Source organism: Balaenoptera borealis (genome assembly GCF_965194805.1).
Source record: "Balaenoptera borealis genome assembly, chromosome: 11".
Lineage (NCBI taxonomy): Eukaryota > Metazoa > Chordata > Mammalia > Artiodactyla > Balaenopteridae > Balaenoptera > Balaenoptera borealis.
The window spans coordinates 51,512,361-51,531,806 of record NC_138868.1 but is presented as its reverse complement, the minus strand read 5'-3'; the positions used below and the strand labels follow the sequence as shown (position 1 = coordinate 51,531,806).

Here is a 19,446-nt window from a genome sequence, read left to right as displayed (position 1 = left end):
TTCAATCCCCATTAGTAAGGAGAAGCAAGAGCATTTCAGGTGCATATGGGAAGAGTAGTCATTCATTCATGGTCATGCCTCAAGACTATGATAACTCTTCTGCTCTCTGTCACAGTGTAGTCTGCAAAGACCTCGGTCATCTTGACTTCACTTCAGAGCATCACTCTGGTCTACTATATTGATGATATCATGCTAATTGGACCTCGTAAGCAGAAATATGGTGTAACTCTGAATGTCCTAATAAGACACGTATGTGCCAGAGGATGCGGAGATAAACTCTACAAAGATTCAGGAGCCTACTACATAGGTGAAGGTTTTAGGGGTTCTAGGTCTGGAGCATGCTGGGACATCCCTTCTGAGGTAAAGAACAAGTTATCGCACCTTATACTCCTCATTGATAAGGAAGATGCACATGTTTTATGGGTCCTTTGGATTTTGGAGGCAGTATATGCCACACTGAGAATACTACGCCAATCCATTGATCAGGTAGTTAGAAGTCTAGCAATTTCAAGTGAGGCCCAGAGGAAGCGAGGCCTCTGCATTAGGACCAGGCTGCAGGACAAGTTGCTCTGCCACTTGGCTATAGGGTTAGAGACGTCTCATGAGATAGGGATGCTGGGCGGAGTGTCTGGCAAGCCCCAGTAGGAGATGCATGGCACAGTCCTCTAGCTAGGCCATGCCTTCTGCATCAAGGAACTATTCCTTCAAAAAGCAACTCATGATGGACCAGTGGGCCCCATTAGATGCTGACCAGGGGACAGACACCAAGTGATTATGAGACAGGAGCTGCCTATCATGAGTTGGGTATTATTAGGTCCATCAAGTCATAATAAGGTCAGGCAGGCATAGTAGTAACCCATCGTATGATGGAAATGGTACATTCAGGCCTGAGGAAGTCCAACAGGCACAAATGAGTTACACAAGCAGGTGGCTCAGAGGTGGCCCATGTCATGTAATCTGTTGCACTGATACCTCTCCTGCAGCTCACACTTATGGCCTCATGGGGGCTTCCCTATGACCAGATGATAGAGAAAGAAAACATCTCGGCCTGCTTCATGTATGGGTAGGCTGATGTGAGCTGAAAGTGGACTGTTGCCACTCTAAAGCCCTAGGCAGTGGTGGCCCTAAAAGGCAGTATAGAAGGAAAATCCTCCTAGTGGGCAGAGCTCTGGGCAGAGATTTTGGTTGTGTGCATTTGATGGAATGAGATGTCGTCGAAGGTAGAGATAGACGCTTCTTTTCTGAACAGCAGTGAATCACTGGCTGGCTGGTCAGGGTCCTGAAAGAAGCACCATGGGAAGATGAAGGAAGAGGCATGCAGATAGGCCTCCCGGGGTGGGCACCAATGTGAAGACGTTTATGTCTCACATCAGTGTTCACTAGGAAGCATTGACCTCAGAGGAAGTACTCAACAGCCTCGTGGATGGGATGATTTCTCTGGCGGATGTCAACCAACCTCTGTCTTTAGCCACCCCGGTGCTGGAGCAATGGACCCATGAATGGAGTAGTCATGGTGTCGGGGATGGAGGCTCTGCACTGGCCCAACGGCATGGGCTGCCGCTCACCAAGGCTGTTCTAGCTGCTGCCTCTGCTGATTATCTAACTTGTCACCAACAGAGTCCCCAGTGCCGCTCCATCCCTCAAGAAGATCAATCAAGTTGATTGCATCAGATCCCTTCTAACCTGGAGGGGGAGTGATTCTTCCTCATAGGAACTTAAACTAGCTGTGGGTATGGGTTTGCCTTCCCAGCTTACAGGGCCTCTGCCAGGACTAGCACAGAGCTGATGGTGTGACTGATTTCCTGACAAAGCACTCTGCCTCACCCTAACAGCCCCATTTCATGAAGGTGTGCCCCATTTCACACCTTCACCCTTTGAAGGTGTGTCAAAGGGCACATTCCCATGGGATGCACTGGGCCTCCTATAGAATGTGTCACCTGAAAGCACCTGGCCTGAAAGTCTTAGTGAGGGTGCTAGCCTGGGGATGACTCCTTGTGGGGTCGAGTGCTGTCCCGGAGGATGTGTATTCCTGTACTGTGCTGTCCTGTACAATGTATATTGAACCAATGGCTGTTATGTGGTGCTCTGTCTCCACCAGCTGGAATACAGGGGTCCAGGAACACAAGTGTAGAAGGAGAAGTGGCCCCTCTTACCATCATTTCCAGTGACTCACTTGCAAAAGTTTTGCTTTGTGTTCCTACAACTTTAGGCTCTGTTGGAAAGAAGCCATAGTTCCCAGGGAGGGGTAAGCTCTTCACCAAAGGACACAGGAGGGTTCCATGTAACCTGAAACTATAACTGCCACCTGATCACTTTTGGATCTCTATACCAGCGATGCAGAAGGCAAAAATGGGTTTGTGATGGTGGCAGGATGTTATCAACCCTGATTGTCACGAAGAGGCAGGGCTGCTGACGCTTAGTGGGGCAGAAAGGAGAGTGCCTGGAGCTCAGATTCCCTAGGACACATCTTAGTGCTTCTGCGCTCAGTAAAAACACTGCCTGGGCAACTGAGGCATCCTTGGTCTGACAAAGACAAGGCCACGAAAGGCTCAGATCCCTTGTGGACAAAGGTCTGGGTCATCCCCTTGGCAAACAGCCTGAGGGTGAGGGAAATTTAGAATGGGCTGTGGCAGGGAGAAATGTTAAGTATCAGTTAGAAGTGCAAATTCACACTGCACTGAGAGACCATTTCTCACCCATCAGATGAGTATAAACCCCACAGTTGGACAACAATTTCTCTTGATGTGGCTGTGAGGAAAAGGCACACTCACACATTACTCGGGGGCGGGGGTCACAAAATAGTACAGCCCCTCTGGAGGGAACATGGCAACACCCAGCAAAATGACATGTGCGTTTACCCATTTCTAGGAATCTATCCCAAATACACACTGGCAAAAACCTGAATTGACATTGGCACAAGACTGCTCACTGCCATACTATTTGTGTTAGCAAAAGACCCAGAGGAACATCATCAAGAGAGCTGCACTTCTTTTTTGTGGCAGCTGTTGGGAAGGGTTGGAATCCGGACAGAATGCTGGGTGATTTATTTGTTTCTAACGAATGTGTACCGAGGGCCTGCTATGTGCTTGGTAGCTTACATATGTCACTCCATTTAAACTCAACAATCTTTCATACTTTCTGGAAACACATTTATATCTGCAATCTCTAACACAGAAATTCTAAGAATACATCATGAAAAAAATGGCAACCATTTTTTATGCACAAAGTTGTCTACTGCAGTATTATTTTTCAGAATTACTTTTTACATTTTATCAAAGTTTTGTAGGTACATGGTTTTAAAAAAAAAAAAGCCAAGCAGTACAAAAGAGCTTATAATGGCATCAGCAATCCCCAGCTCTTCATCTTCCTGTCACAGCCTGGCCTCCGGAGGTGGCCCCTTTGAACCATTTCTAGTTTTGTATCTTTAAGAGGTTCCTTCTGTATCTTTAAATAAAATGTTTGCTTGTGTGACTCTGCTTTTAGCAAGTTTAGATATTATGTATTGGCTTTCTGCTATAGATTACATTAGGGCTTGTTCAAAAGCAAACACTACTTTTTATTCTCTTTAGAGCCCCAGGACCTGACCTTGGGCCTGGCAGGGAGTGAGTATTAAATAAATATTTGTTAAATAAAGGAATAACCTGGGTAGTTAGGGGTGGGGGGAGGAGGGCATTGGAAGCAGAGAGAAAAACATGAGCAAAAGAACAGAGGCCCTTTCTTTCTGACTAATAGGACCTGGTTCTAGTTCAGGGTGGCTATGTTCCACCTAAAATTGCTCACCTCCCATACTCCCTTGCAGCAAGTAGAGACCATGCCGAGTACAGCTTCTGGGAAAGGTTTCCAAAGGAAATCTGAGGTAGTTGGTGTATCTTAGGCTCCTTTTTGCTCTTCCTTATTCTTCCTTCCTGGGATGAGGATGTGATTTCCAGAGGCTAGGTAGCCATCTTGCAATCACATTCTAAAGATGGAGGACCAAAACAGGGGAAGGAGCTGAATTTTTGAGGACATCATGCAGTTCGACACCAGCCTGGACTACCTATCTCTAGACTTTGTTATCTGAGACAGAGAGTGCTTTTATTTGTTTAAGATCATGTAGTTGGTTTTTCTGTTGCTTGCTGCTTCATGCATTCTTAAGGGAGGGAGATGGAAAAAGAATGGCCAAAAGTTGGTGGTTATTGTTGGTACCAAAGGGATCCTGAAAATTTTAGGTAATAAAAAGTTTAAAAGAAGTAAGGACGTAAAAAATACATATAAATCATCCTTGTAAATATGATTTCCAAAACATTTGGCAGACATCTGGGCTTCAGAGGTTGTTGCTATGTCTTGTAAGCACACCTTAACCTCTAAAAAGTCTGGGTTTTTTCTGACCGTGCCGCGTGGCTCGCGGGATCTTAGTTCCCCGACCAGATTGAACCTGGCCCCATGGCAGTGAAAGCATGGAGTACTAACCACTGGACCACCAGGGAATTCCGAAAAGTCTGTGATTTTGATTGGTTGTCTTAATGTTTTATGCTGGTGATGACATTTAAATTGACATCTCCATTTTGGGGGGTGAAACAAATACCTGTGAATTATCTCTTTTTCACCAGAAGGGGCTCATTGGTATGGCATCTTCCTCAAAATTATACATGAGGTAACATAAAACCACTCTGCAGAGCTTCTTATTTAAACAAAGAGTTTGAGAGTTTTAACTCATTTAAATTAATAAACTAATGAGAAGCTAAGAGCAGGGGTTGTTGAGCCCATGCAGAGCTCAAATATATGAGCCAACCAAAGGGAGGCAAAATTCATCCTCATGTATTGGACTCTTGCGCCCCACCTCACACCCTGTTGGTCCAGTTTTGACTCCGGCCAAATTGCTGCTGCAACCAGATCTGTGTAGGCGTAATCCAGCATGCTAGGCCTCAGCTGTATTGTGTTTCTCTCACTTTCTGCCCAGGGCTTCTTTGAAGCCACAGTGGGAAAAGCCTATGGGAACTCACAGGCCCTCAGGCATATGAGCCCTGAATGTGGGTGAAATTAACACTCCAAGGGGCAATGCTTAACTAGTAAGGGATGAGATGCGTCAAATGCTCCCCAGTTCTGAGATGCATGTTAGAAGGTCCAGTGGGATCAAACCAACTCATCAGCTCAGCCTTGTACTGTTTTTCCCCCTCTGGGGCTAGCTCTCCAGTTCCTATAGTGACCAACTTCTCCCAGTTTGCTTGGGACTTTCCCAATTTTAACAATGAAAGCCCTGCCTCTCGGGGAACACCTCAGTCCGCAGCAAACATGGATGGTTGGTTACCCTGACAGTTCCTCACTCCTGTACCCTGGGATCACCTCCCAAATAAATCCTCTCCATGCAAGTCCTTGTCTCAGGCTCTGTTTTTAGAGGGAACCCAGGCAATGACAACCCATTTGGATCTCATTGGGGTACCTGCTTGTCTCTGAGATCTGTTTCTTTTCTTTTCTTTTGGAGTAAGTATCAAATCCCTTTATTGTCTCCCAAGCAGCTTAATTTCAGCTGTGACTATCGCGTGCCACAGTTCTCAGAGCTCCCCCATCCCTACCCAAACAGGTCTTCTCCTAATACCAAGGTTTTGGGAGGGTCCCCCATCCCCCAGTCCTTCCCCTGACTCCCCAGCATGCATAAGCTGTGAGTCACCAGACCATATTGGTTGCCAAGGAGACACACACCATCCCAGTCTACCTGTCCCTTTGGGTCTGGGGCTGCTGCTCCCACTCTACACGTGGAAGTTGGGGGATTGTGGTGAGGCTGTGAATCACATCACCCTGCCCCTTGGTAAGCTCATCACCCCTCTGGGTCTGGGCCCCGCCAGGGAGTAGGGTGCTGATTCCCCTTATTCTCTGAGACCTGTTTCTAACCAGTTTGAGACAAGGACATCAAGTTGCAGCTGGCTGAGAATATCTATAGAGCATCGGGACGTGAAAAAGTACAGTTTCTGCTCTCTGTTGTTGTGGATTATTGTCTTGTGGTTTTTGCCAGATGTTCATGGGTATGAATCCAGAGAATACAGGTGGAGTCTTATCTGTGAGCCTGCCAGCAGTCAGAGCAGATGGAAGGGCTCTGGTGCTTCTGACTCCTGGAATGAATGTTTCTAGTTTCTAGGTTAGAATTTTATCTGTTTCGAAGCTGGAGTGATTTCTTTCTGTTCGAATTAAGGCTCAGCTAAGTGAGTTTTCCCTGGAGGCTCCAAGAGGCAAAACTCTTGGACCAGAGAAGACACTTTTCCCCCAGAAACAGGGAACTACCGCCCCCTAGAGGATAAATAAGTATATGATGGTCAGGGAAGCTCTGGGCAGCTGTATATTTTTCTGAATTTATGCAGGGTTTCTTCTCCTTAGATGGAAAAAATGCTATTGCTTAATCTTTAGATTGTCCAATAATTTAATAACTTCTTCTGTTGTTTGAGTGAGAGATTGGCTCCACTTGCAAAAGCCCAGCTGTGTTGTGTTTGAATTGGTATGAATTGAGGGATTGGGAGTGGGGACCCAAGGATTGGAACCCCAATAGATACAAGCATTCAGGGATCTCTTGAAACCAACACAAATAGGAAATCCACTGAGGTTGAGAGACATTATAGAAGTGTTTTCTAAAAATCTACAGAGGGGGCCTAATTAATTCAGAAGTATCTTTGATATCAAACTCATTACTGTGTCATCTGTGGAATGTCCAGAACAATCCTCCAGAAACAAGCACTTGTGTTAAGTCTAAAATAAAGGGATAGGGCTTCCCTGGTGGTGCAGTGTTTGGGAATCCGCCTGCCGATGCAGGGGACACGGGTTCGAGCCCTGGTCCAGGAAGTTCCCACATGCCGCAGAGCAACTGAGCCCGTGCGCCACAACTACTGAGCCTGCGCTCTAGAGCCCGCGAGCCCCAACTACTGAAGCCTGCGCGCCTAGAGCCCATGCTCCGCAGCGGGAGAGGCCACAGCAATGCGAAGCCCGCGCACCACAGTGGGGAGTGGCCCCCGCTCGCCACAACTAGGGAGAGCCCACTCGCAGCAATGAAGACCCAGCGCAGCCAAAAATAAATAAATAAATAAATAAATTTTAAAAAATAAAGGGATTCAATGTGTGTTTGGGGGGGGTGGGATTAAGAATGCAAGCCACACCTCCAGTACTTTAAATGTGCTAGCCCTTTATGAAAAGCCCTCTAGGCTGAAAGAAAAATAAAAGAAAACCTTCCAAATTGCAGAACACCATGTTTACAAAGAGGCTTGAGCCATAAATTGCACTCTGTAATTTATGTTAATACATTTAAATAAATTAATTAGTTTTCAAAAGAATGAATCTTTTTTTTCTTATTTATTTATTTGTTTGTTTGTTTATTTTTGGCTGCGCTGGGTCTTCATTGCTGCACAAGGGCTTTTCTCTGGTTGCGGCGAGCGGGGGCTACTCTTCGTTGCGGTGCGCGGGCTTCTCATTGCGGTGGCTTCTCTTGTTGCAGAGCACAGGCTCTAGGTGCATGGGCTTCAGTAGTTGTGGCACGCGGGCTCTAGAGCACAGGCTCAGTAGTTGTGGCGCATGGGCTTAGTTTCTCCGCGGCATGTGGGATCTTCCCGGACCAGGGCTCGAACCCGTGTGCCCTGCATTGGCAGGCGGATTCTTAACCACTGCGCCACCAGGGAAGCCCCAAGAATGAATCTTTTTAACAGTTTTTAAATTAGAAAAATGACTTCCAAGTGACAAAGCGAAACTACTCAATTGAGTATTAAGACCTTTGGGTAAAATGTAAATCTTATATTCTTAAAAGAATAGAACAGAATATGTGAAATAACCTTGGAAAATAAACTAGTTTGTTAATACAAATTTAAACACTATTCCTGTTTTCAAATCTAAGCCTTTTCTTCAACATGTTTTTGGATGGGAATCAGGAAAATCTAACTTTGGTTTAATGGCTTCATGATTCCTGCTGAGTTTCAAAAGAAATATGCAGATCAGGCCCAATGATATGCAAATTCACACCAGGCCAAAAATTGGTAGTCACAAAGGTTTTAAGAAACGCTTCAGTACTAAGACTTCTACTAAGGTTCAGAGAATTCTGTTTCTCTGTAAAGTAAATATAAGGAAGCCCTTGATCCCCTCTGCCAAGTGGCCTGTCCACAGCCACAGCCCAGGCCCTCCCAGGTCTGGAAATTATGGGACTTCCTTTTGCTGCTTTCAAACATGACACCACCGCCCAGCTTATAGTTTACTGAAGACAAAGAGATTCAGTATAGTCTCCATTTGAATTCTCCTGTTGGGAACCCCCAAGCTTCCTCATTTCCTCTCCAGAGTTCCCTTTTTTCTAAAGCAATTTGTCCTTTGTTTAATTATCTGGAGCATATTACCAGCAAATGACAATGTGTTACACAAATCACTGGCAATGCTTTTCACCTTCTTAGTTTTAGTCTCTTCAAGGGTGTTTTCCCCTTATTTATGTTGATGACCCATCTTTTTTCCCAAGTCAAGGGAAACAAGCTACTGGCCTGCCTGAGAGTTCCAGAACCACTTTGAAAGACTTGTGATAGATGCTCTGGGTGTTGAGAAACGCGAGTTAATGTACACAACACGCCCCCTGGTGGCTGCACTTGTCTACGGTTTGAGCCAATAATGACAGGCTACTGTATTAAATGTGAATTAGCTGGTTCTGTTGCCAGTACAGCCTGGAAGAGCTCATAAGTGACTGGATGAGGGCTGGATCTCTCACTCCTTTGATGCAAATGAACACCCTAGTGAGGCAGGAGATAGATGAGCCCCAAGCTGAGCAGCTGGAGTTTGTCCCCTGTGGACAGATACTCCAAGATGAAGATAATAGCAGGAGGATAATAGGAGAGGCTGAGCCCTTCCCAGATAAACGACAGAGACCACATATTTCTCATTCTCAAGGTCAAGGAGACCTTCCCGACTATACATGTGCAGAAAGGCTCCTTGGAGGTCAAAAGGGAGTGATGTCAACCTTCCAGCTCTTTGCTGGAATCCATCTTGGCTAATAGATGCACGCGCACACATGGGAGAACCCTGAGATAAACCAAATACAGACTTAGAGCCAGGCAAAGCAAGATAACTGGCCAGAGGAAACCCGGGAGAAATGCCGGTAGTTTGAATAAGTGATTCAAACTACCACGAGGGCGCCTCTGTCTGTCTGAGCCCGCCCCCTCTCTCTCTGAGCCCGCCTGTGTGTGCCTATTCACACGTACTCTTTTTCCTCCTAATAAACACTGTACATTTCACTACTTTCCTTTTCTTTGTGGGAATTCATTTCTACAAAGCTGACAGTCCAGGGGCCTTGTCACTGGCCACTGGTCCAGTGGCTAGGATGCAGCACTCTCACTGCCACGGCCTGACTTCAGTCTGTTGCCAGGAACCAAAATCCTGCTTCAAGCCGTTGCAGGCCTAGGCCACCTGAGAGCACTAGCATTTTCTAACCTGTACACAAAACTGCTCTGTGGGTGGGAATGCTTCTACCCTCTCCTGCACACAAACGCTTCAGCCAGTGTGTCTCCTGAATGTTTCCCCATTTTATCATCTTCTAAGGAAATATCTGGAACAATTAAGTTGTTTGAATTCTAAGAGAAAAATGTTGGTTTCTGCTGAGTGGGTATTTGGAGTTTTAATTAGCTCAGCTTTCCCTGCAGCACAGGCCTATGGTGTGTTTCCAAAGACGGAAGGACCTTTACTGCCCAGTAGTGGGGTGGACCAACTACTGATTCTGTCCCAGCAACTCTTACCCTAACCCTTAGGGAGTGTCCACTGAATGTTGGTTTTGTTTCACTGAGAATCTTGCCAGAATCTGAAATCGTGGACTTGTGATCTGCATGGGTCCCTGAGAATCCTTGTGTTTAGGAGAAAGAACGTGTTCTGGGTATGAATGTGCATTGTGTATGACCCTTCTCTGTTGCGGAATTAATCTTAAACAAGTGTAACAGAAGCCCTCACAGCCAGAATGGGGCTGGATGGGACAGATTAGTCTGTGAAATCAGCTGCTGTTTGTGATTTGGAATTGGAGGAGGAAAGAAAAAAGAAGGAAGTAACAGCCATCTAATCTTGCCTGTGTACATCATCAGATGGAGTTCTGCTTTATATGTCCCCCAGGTATTTTGTAGCAATGTGCCTCTATCAACTATGAGTTTTACAGGCAAAGTTCTCAAACAAACAGACATAAAATGGAAAAGTAAATAAATACCAGGAAATTAAATTCTAACACATGTGCCCTTAGTATTTTCGGTCAAGGCAAACCCTTTGAGAAAATAAATTATACTGTGAATTTTAGTTAAAAGATGACTATAGGTCTTCTCCTTGATTTTACCACAGTGGGAAATGAAAATGCAAATGTGGTATTTTAGTTCCTGCAAGACTTTGAATTTAATTTCTTGATCCCCCCCCAACCAAAATCTAAATTAAGTAGAAATTTCAAGTTCCCTGATTATTATTACTTACGCTAATATTTGAGTATGTAAATGAGTATTAAACTAAATTTAATTATTTTACAGAACTAGTATTTTATAAATTGGTTCTTGTACTACTGGAACTTGTGTAATAGTTATATAATATTGCAAATTATGTACATCTGCAGTTTTCACTTAAAATGCATAATGTTTTGTTATCACATTTCTCTTATAAATTCTTATAATCAACAGTTATTGTTTACTGTTAACTTAGTGTATTTTCTAAAATCTGTAAATGATTCTGAATCATAGGTGATGAAATATTAAGCAAATTAATAAATTACTATTGTTTATCTGGAGATTTTTAAAGAAATTAAAATCCAGAGAGACAGAGAAAATAAAGTATATGGTTACCATATAATCCCCAGGCAGATTTCTAACCTATGTATTAATTTTCTGTGTATAAATACATTTGGTCTTTGAAATATTCCAATGAAGAGGGTAAATTAATCAAAGTATTATAAACATTGCTTTATTATGTGATTGATAATATTAATTATGATTTAAAAAACTAGATATTGTCATTTAAGCATACAGTTTGGTGTGATTATATGTGAGTATGTGTTTAACCTCAGACATGGGCTTGCATTTGAAGGGGATCAGGATATGCCAACCCAAAATATGCCACTTTAGCATAAGAGCTATTTTGGCCTGAGGCATTTGAGTTCCTGGAATCCCTTATCTGCCTAAAAGCAGAGCCTCCCAAAAGAACTCAATTGTCATAAATCCCTTCCCCAGGAGCAACTCTAACCTTGGAGGCTGGAAGTTGGCACCACATCCAACCAGACTTTGTCAGAAGACTATCATGTCTCCTATTTATTCTCCTAAGGGCCTATTTATCTTTATAAAAAGTCGTTTGTTTTCTCATAAGTGCCCTTTCTCGTCCTTCTCTTCACCTACTAAGTTAGGTATATAAGCCCCAAATTCTAACCACTCCTTTGAATTGCTCAATCAGTAGCCCTGCATATATGCGCATTACATGCAGAAATAAGCTCTTTTTTCTCTTGTTGATCTGTCTTTATTTATTATGTTTATTTTTGGCTGTGTTGGGTCTTCGTTTCTGTGTGAGGGCTTTCTCCAGTTGCGGCGAGTGGGAGCCACTCTTCATCGCGGTGCGCGGGCCTCTCACTATCGCGGCCTCTCTTGTTGCGGAGCAGAGGCTCCAGACGCTCAGGCTCAGTAGTTGTGGCTCACGGGCCCAGTTGCTCCGCGGCATGTGGGATCTTCCCAGACCAGGGCTCGAACCCGTGTCCCCTGCATTGGCAGGCAGATTCTCAACCACTGCACCACCAGGGAAGCCCTGATCTGTCTTTTTTCAGTTTAATTCACAGGCCCTATCACTGAACCAAAGAGAGTAGAGAAAAAGTTGTGGGTTTTTTTTCCCTTCCCCTACACATTCAGGCAGCTTATTTGGGAAGTGATCCTAAAAGCAGAAGGGCAAGGCTTATTAACACAATATTGTAAAGCAACTGTACTTCAATACAATTAAAAAATAAAATTAAAAAAAAAAAAAGGGCAGGGCCTAGAAGTTGGAACAGGGAAGGAGCAAAGCCAACATAAGAATGCATAACAGAGTGGACCACTGCTGTGGGCAACTGGGGCTTGATCCTTTGGGGGCCTCTGAAGAGCTTTATGAAATGAGCCTCAGAATAGTCCAACTGTGGGACAAAAGAGAGACATGTTTATCCTCTGGCTTATGACCTCTGTTGGTTAGGGGTTGCCCCAAGGAATTTTGACTTCCCCACACTTCTGGGTTGCAGAGGTATGAATGCAAAGTGGGTTCTCCCAGGCATTCTGTGCCTCTGTGTTAGAAAAAGCTAGAGGCAGGAAGCGAGAGGCACAGCACACTGGGGAGATGTGTGTCAACAGGAGCCAGCACGGAACTCTTCACTACAGATGTGATGGGAATTGTTGGCGAGGCTGAGAGAGTGTGAGGTGGTGCACGAAATGTGCACATGCATACATTATGCACATGTATGCACATGCATACATTATGCACATGTATGTACATGCATACATTAAAGTTAATGATTGAAAAAACCTCCAGGATAGTGACTGGTTGTCCAGAGAAAAGGAAAATGGTCTTTGGTTATGCAGTCTGCTCTCAGCATGAGGTAATAAAATTTTCTCTGTATTTTCTGCTCTGGTAGCAAAACTTGTTGTGTCCTGTGAATCTGTAGTCTTACTTCTCAGAAGTCTGTTCCCATTCGTTTTGGTTCTTACCATGCTTTTGAGTACTTCATGACCTTAGACAATTTTGGGGGGAAAAAAACACTATCTACTCACTAGTGAATGAACTAAAATTTCTTATGGTGTTTATGTTACCTTCTACTATGGCTATCATAATATATTGTTACTCTGATTAATAACTGAATAGGCTATAGCCATTTCCTCTTCTCAGGCACTTTTGTTCTCATTTGCAATCAACTTACATCTTTCAGCATCTCCTTCAGATGTTGCCTCACTCTAAGATCAGGCTCTATACTCATAACCTTTGGAGACTGACCAGGGCATCTTTTCTCCCAGGTCACCTTCAGTGTTCCCCAAATGGTTGGTTTGCAGCACCAAGGGTTTTCTCTTTCGTCTTGTACATGTCACCTATGGCATGACACCCATAGCACGAAGGGAATCCAGGAACAACTAGCATGTTGGAATGCACCAGAATTTTCAGAACTGTTCAACAGTATTTTTTTTTTTTTTAATTTGGTTGCACCGCGTCTTAGTTGTGGCAGGCAGGCTCCTTAGCTGTAGCTCGTGGGCTCCTTAGTTGCAGCTCGTGGGCTCCTTAGTTGCAGCAGGTGAACTCTTAGTCGCGGCATGCATGTGGGATCTAGTTCCCTGACCAGGGATCGAAGCCAGGCCCCCTGCAGTGGGAGCACGGAATCTTATCCATTGTGCCACCAGGGAAGTCCCTCAACAGTATTTTAAGAACTACACGTTTTTCAAGACTACAATGTGGGGGGAATTCCCTGGCAGTCCAGTGGTTAGGACTCAATGCTTTCACTGCCAAGGGCCAGGGTTCAATCCCTGGTCAGGGAACTAAGATCCCACAAGCCACTCGGTGTGGCCAAAAAAAACGAAAGAAAGAAAGAAAGAAAAAGATTACAGTGTGGGGAAAAATGTGTTAAGACAAAGAGAGAAACTCAACTCCTACTCCCCCACTCCCCCACCCTGTCCCAACTTGGAAAGATAATTTTATACACATGAATAGAATTTAATAATTTTAAAGCAAGTCCAGGTGCAAGAATTGATACAATGTCTGTTGGCAAAGAGTTCTAAAGTTTTTCTAAAGGCTTATTCTTAAGCTTGGATTAACTTTGTCTATGAATAGTTTGTAAAGGCCTATTGAATCATGAAGGCCTTATATGGCTCACGTTTGTCTGGAATCAGGGAAGGTGGTGAAACTTCACAATGGAATTCTAGGGACTTCCCTGGTGGCGCAGTGGTTAAGAATCTGCCTGCCAATGCAGGGGACATGGGTTCTATCCCTGGTCCGGGAATATCCCATATGCTGAGGAGCAGCTAAGCCCGTGACCCACAGCTACTGAGCCCGCGTGCCACAGCTACTGAAGCCTGCGCGCCTAGAGCCCGTGCTCTGCAACAAGAGAAGCCACCACAATGAGAAGTCGGTGCACTGCAATGAAGAGTAGCCCCCGCTCGCTGCAACTAGAGAAAGCTCGCGTGTAGCAACAAAGACCCAACGCAGCCAAAAATAAATAAATGAAATAAGTTAATTAAAAAACAAAACAAAACAAAATGGAATTCTAAAGAAGATTAACTGGTCAGGGTTTAAGCAGAAACTGAACTAGAGTGGCCAGATGCCCGTAAAAGCATGACATCTACCACAAATGAAGGCTGGGACTCTTTGCACCTGATCCATCCATGGGAGGCCTGTGCAATTTTTGGTTACTCCCCCATGGCCACTCCCTGGCAGAGCATTTGTGGGCAAGATGATGTAGTGTTGATTATTTCAAAGCACTAGTGATGCACATCTAAGCATTCTATTCCAGGTGCAACTACCAACTGACCTCCATAGACAGAGGAATGGCAAAAGCTGTTGAGATCACACAATGTTTATCAAAGGAAGACATCACTGGAACTTCATTGGAAGGGACCTTTTCAAGCCTTGGTAAGTACTAAACTGGCTGACAGGTGCCAGATCCTTCAGTCTGAGATCCCACGTTCTCACTATAAGAAAAATGTATCCCATCCGTCTAACAGATTTTTGCTGTGAATCTCTGTTTTTCTCTTAAACACAGGGACCAATTGCTTCTCACTCGAGGTCCAGGGAGGATAGGACAGCTTCCAGGAAACTCCTGGTAGTGTTACAGAGCAGCAGGCTTATCCTCTACTCTAACCCTGACCTGTGGTTAATTGGATTTCTATATGAAAAATGATGAAATTTGACTTCTCCTTCAACTATACTCCAGAATCAATTCCAACTGGGTTGGTGATCTATATGTGACAAAATAGCAAGCCTTCTAGAGGATAACATTGGAGAAATTCTTGATCTTGGGGTAAAGAAAATTTTCTTAAATTGAGCATGATAAACACCAACCATAAAAGAAAAGACAGTAAGTTGGACTACATTAAAATGAATACTTTCTATTTCTGTTAAAATAATACAATTAGGAGAGTGAAAAAGTAAGCCACAGCATGGGTGATAATATTTGCAACATATATAGCCAACAAAGAGTTTGTTGAAAGACTGTATAAAGGACTCCTAAATATCAATAAAAGAAATACAGAAAGCCCAATAGAAAATAGGGCAGGAGGCATGAGTGGCATTTCACAAAAGAGGATTCTCAAATGATCAATAAGCATATGAAAAAATGATCAGCTTCTTTCATGAGAGAAATGCAAATAAAACCACAATAAGATGCCCACCAGAATGGCCAAATTATAAAGATCAGCAATAGCAAGTATGGATAACAAAATGGAGCAACAGGAACTTTGTTCACTTCTGGTGGGAACGTAGACTAATAGACCATTTTGGAAAATTGTTTGACTGTATCTACTAAAGTTGAACACCAACTTATGGGACATATATCATATGTCCCAGCTATCCCACTCCTAGGTATATACCCAAGAGAATTGAGTAACGTGTAAAAATATGTACACACGTATACAACAGGTACAACAATGTTCATGGTAGCATTATTCCTAAGGGTCAAAATTTGGAAAGAGCAAAATGCCATCAACAGTAGAATGGGCAAATAAATTGTCATATAGCCATACAATGAAATATAATAGACCAATGAAAAGGAATAAAATGCAGCTATATGCAACAACACGAATGAGTTTTAAAAATGGAATTTTGAGTGAATCAAGTCAGACACAAAAGAATACATTCCATATGATTCCATTTATATAAAATACTAAAACAGGCAAAATGAACTTCCAGGTTGGTGAACACGTGGAGGTGCTGGGATAGGGGCTCAGAGCGGGCATGGAAGCTCCCAGTCCCCCATACCATGCCTTATGCATCTCTTCCATCTCACTGTTCTTGAGTTATATTCTTTATTTTTTCTTTTCTTTTCGTTTTAAATTTATTTTTTAAATTTATTTTTGGCTGCATCAGGTCTTAATTGCAGCATGCAGGATCTTTGTTGCAGCATGAGGGATCTTTCTTTGAGGTGCACGGGCTCTTTGTTGTGGTGCGAGGGCTTCTGTCTAGTTGTGGCGTGCGGGCTCCAGAGCGCGTGGGCTCAGTAGTTGCAGTGCACGGGCTTAGTTGCCCTGTGGCATGTGGGATCTTAGTTCCCTGACCAGGGATCGAACCCGTGCCCCCTCCATTGGAAGGAGGATTCTTACCCACTGGACCACCAGGGAAGTCCCTTGAGTTATTTTCTTTTATAATAAACTGGTAATCTAATAAGTAAAAAATAAAACAGGCAAAATGAATCTATGGTGTTGGAAGTTATAGCAGTGGTTACCCTTGTGGGATGCAATGACTAATGGGTGCACAGGGGCTTCTGGATTGGTGGCAATGTTCTCTTTCTTGATCAGGGTGCTGGTTACATGGGTGGGATAATTTTGTGAAAATTCATCAAGCTGTACCTTTATAATTTGTGCACTTTCCTGTATGCATGCTATACTCTAATAAAACATTTAAAAAATAATGAAGTCCCCACCCCTCCCACACCCGCATTGCCCTTGATAACTCCAGATCTGCCTCTTTGGCTGGGTACCTTGAGGTACCTATTAATTTTTCCTCTAATAGCTTTCCCATTCATAGAATGAAAACAATTTATTTCTTCAGTAAAGTTTTCCCAAGCTCCTAATACATGCCAGGCATTATTCTCAGTGCTTGGGATACGTCAGTGAAGTAAACATACAGAGATCCCTGCCCTCTTGGAGTTTAAATTCTAGAGATGAGAGAGAGACAGGCAATAAATAAACACACACAAAAAATAAATGATACAGGATGCTTGTAGGTAGTAACTGCTATGGCAAAAAGAAAATTTAGGACAAGAAGAACCAGGAGTATGGAGGGGGCAAGTTGCAATATGAAATGGCATAAAAAATACATGTACAGTATTTTAAATTGTGACAAGTGCTAAGGGGAAGCATAGAGCAGGAAAAGGGAGAGAGAGAGAGTGTGTTTGTGGCAGGGAGGCAATTACAATTGCAGATGAACATGGCATACCTCACTGAGAAGGGGGCATTTGAGTATAGCCAGGCAGATGTCCGGGGGAAGTAAGCTCCAGGCAGCAAGAACACAAATCAAAGGCCCTAAACCAGAAATATGCCTGCATGTTTCAGAAATTACAAGGAGGTCAGTGTGGCTGGAGCAGAATGAGCCATTTGGAGAGTGGTAGAAGATGAGATCAGAATGTTTATGGGATGCCGAATTGGATATGGCTTTTTCAGACACCGTAAGGACTTTGGCTGTTAGCCATTTGAGGATTTGAGCAGAGAAATGACATGTTTAGACTTAAGTTCACAGTCATTTTGGTGGGTGAGAGTAGAAGCAGGGGGATCAGTTAGGAGGTTGTATCAGTCGGGGTTCCGTGAATGAAACAGAAACCGCCCAGTCACTTTAAACAGAAAGAGATTCAATATAGGGAATTAGGAGTTTACAAAATTGTTGGAAGGGCTGGAGGAGTAGATGTCAGGAGTCCTCACTGGCATTGGTCTTCAAAGTCTCACCACTGTGATGAAACTCAATTATTAAAAAGCTGATTCTAACTCCTGCAATTATTCCTACACCCCAAACTGGCTCTCACACCCATGAAGCTGGTGGAGAGACCTTGGAAGGAATAAGGAATCAAGAATCTGACCACCAAAATAGTCCTGTTTGTCTACATTGGCTTGCCAGCAGTCACAGCAGCAAAAAGATGACCTCCACTTCCCACCTTCTATTGTATATTTTGTGTGTGTGATTATTATCAGGAACTAATTGACAGACCCTAATTGCAGTGGGGTCTGGAAAATATGGTTTTTAACTCTCCAACCTCTCCAAGAGTGAGGAGAGCAATGAGGGAGTTTGAGAAAGACAATCTGATTACTATCTACAGCAGAGGTCACGAAAACAATCCAGGTGGGAAATAGTGGGAGCTGAGACCAAGGTGGTAGAGGTGTAGTGGTGAGAAGCGGTTGCATTGGATTCAGTATATAATTGGAAGGTAGACACAATAAGTTTTGCTCATGGCCCAGATGTGGGGTGTGAGGGAAAGAGAGGAGTCAAGGCTAACTCCAAGTTTCTTAGTCTGAGCATTGGGAGAATGAAGTTGCAATGTCCTCTGGAGGGCGTGTTTAAGTTAGAGCCAGAAGGTGAAGGCAACATTTAGAGAGAGAGGTTGACGACCTGAGGCATTTTACTAACAATTCACCATGAGTTCCAGGGGGCACAGTGGAAGCAATTCAGAAGGTAAAGAAGTGTGGGATATGGGGTTAGAGATGGGAATGTGTAGAGCCTTATATGGATGACCTGGGAGACCTGGGCTTCATAAGCAGAGGTCAAGGGCAAAATGAGATTGGTCCTTATAATCCCCAGGCAGAAAGGGGTGGTGAGGCTGTGAATGTTGTGGTGAGGGAGGGGTGGGAGTTCTATCAAAACGTTCTGGGGCTCTCCCTTGACCCTTGCTGCTGAAGCCTTCTGAACCAGGATTTATAACCAATACCCTAGGTCATCCTAACAATAAGGCCCTTGGGAATATAATGCCACCTTGTTCCTAGGTAAATAACAAGGCCTGTCTGTGCCTCATGATCCTGGGAAGCAGTGGTAGCAGTAAGTACCTAAGCCATCTCTCAATTCTCCTACCTGGCTCTCTAGGCCGGCATTGGTGAATCCACAACAACCAGCAAGATTCTGTCACGAATTGGGCCAAACTCCCACAAGCATCTTTGCTCAAGAATATCACCACCTTATTTCATAAAGCAGCCTCCAGCTGCTCCCCTATTATGAAATATGTTCCTCCAGAATCCTGCTTCCCTGCGTGACTATGAGCAGAGCCCTACTATGGCCTGAATTAAACCTGAACAAGAATTAAACCTTTTCTTTGTTTGCTTGTTTGTTTGTAAGAAATATTTTTCTTCTCTGAGTTAAAAAAAAATTCTCCTACATTTTTGGTAACAGTTTTGGAGGTTTATTTTTCATATTTAGGTCTTTAATTTCTTTGCAATTACTTTCACATATGGTGCAATGTAGGAATCCAATTCCGTTTTGTTTTTTTTTCACGTAGAGAGCCAGTCATCCCAATACCCTTCATTGACTCATCCTGTAATAGGGAAGAACAATCTGACTCCACATTGGATCTGTTTCTTTTACTTTAACCTTCCTATTCTATTGCTTTTGCTACAAGTTAAGAATGTTGCCTATGGCCTGAAATATACAGGATAGCCAGTTCTAAAGGCTCTGACCTTTAAAGGTATAGCACTTTCCCCTTCATATAGAGATAAAAAGTTGCCAAACAGAGAATAGCATTTGTCTTTGTTGGAAGTTTACAGGAATATGTGACCTGACCTATGTGGACAGCTGCAAGAACAAGGAATTCTGACCCCAAGAAGT

General features: G+C 43.7%; 1 long non-coding RNA gene across 1 annotated transcript in view; it reads left to right on the top strand.

Moving 5' to 3' along the window:
* LOC309604993 overlaps nt 1–19,349 on the top strand; it is a 33,123-nt gene extending 13,774 nt beyond the window's left edge. Inside the window, exon 2 of the long non-coding RNA XR_014231202.1 lies at nt 14,444–19,349. This is a non-coding gene — a long non-coding RNA (uncharacterized lncRNA). The remainder of the gene's footprint in view (nt 1–14,443) is intronic.
* Nucleotides 19,350–19,446: the final 97 nt, after the last annotated feature.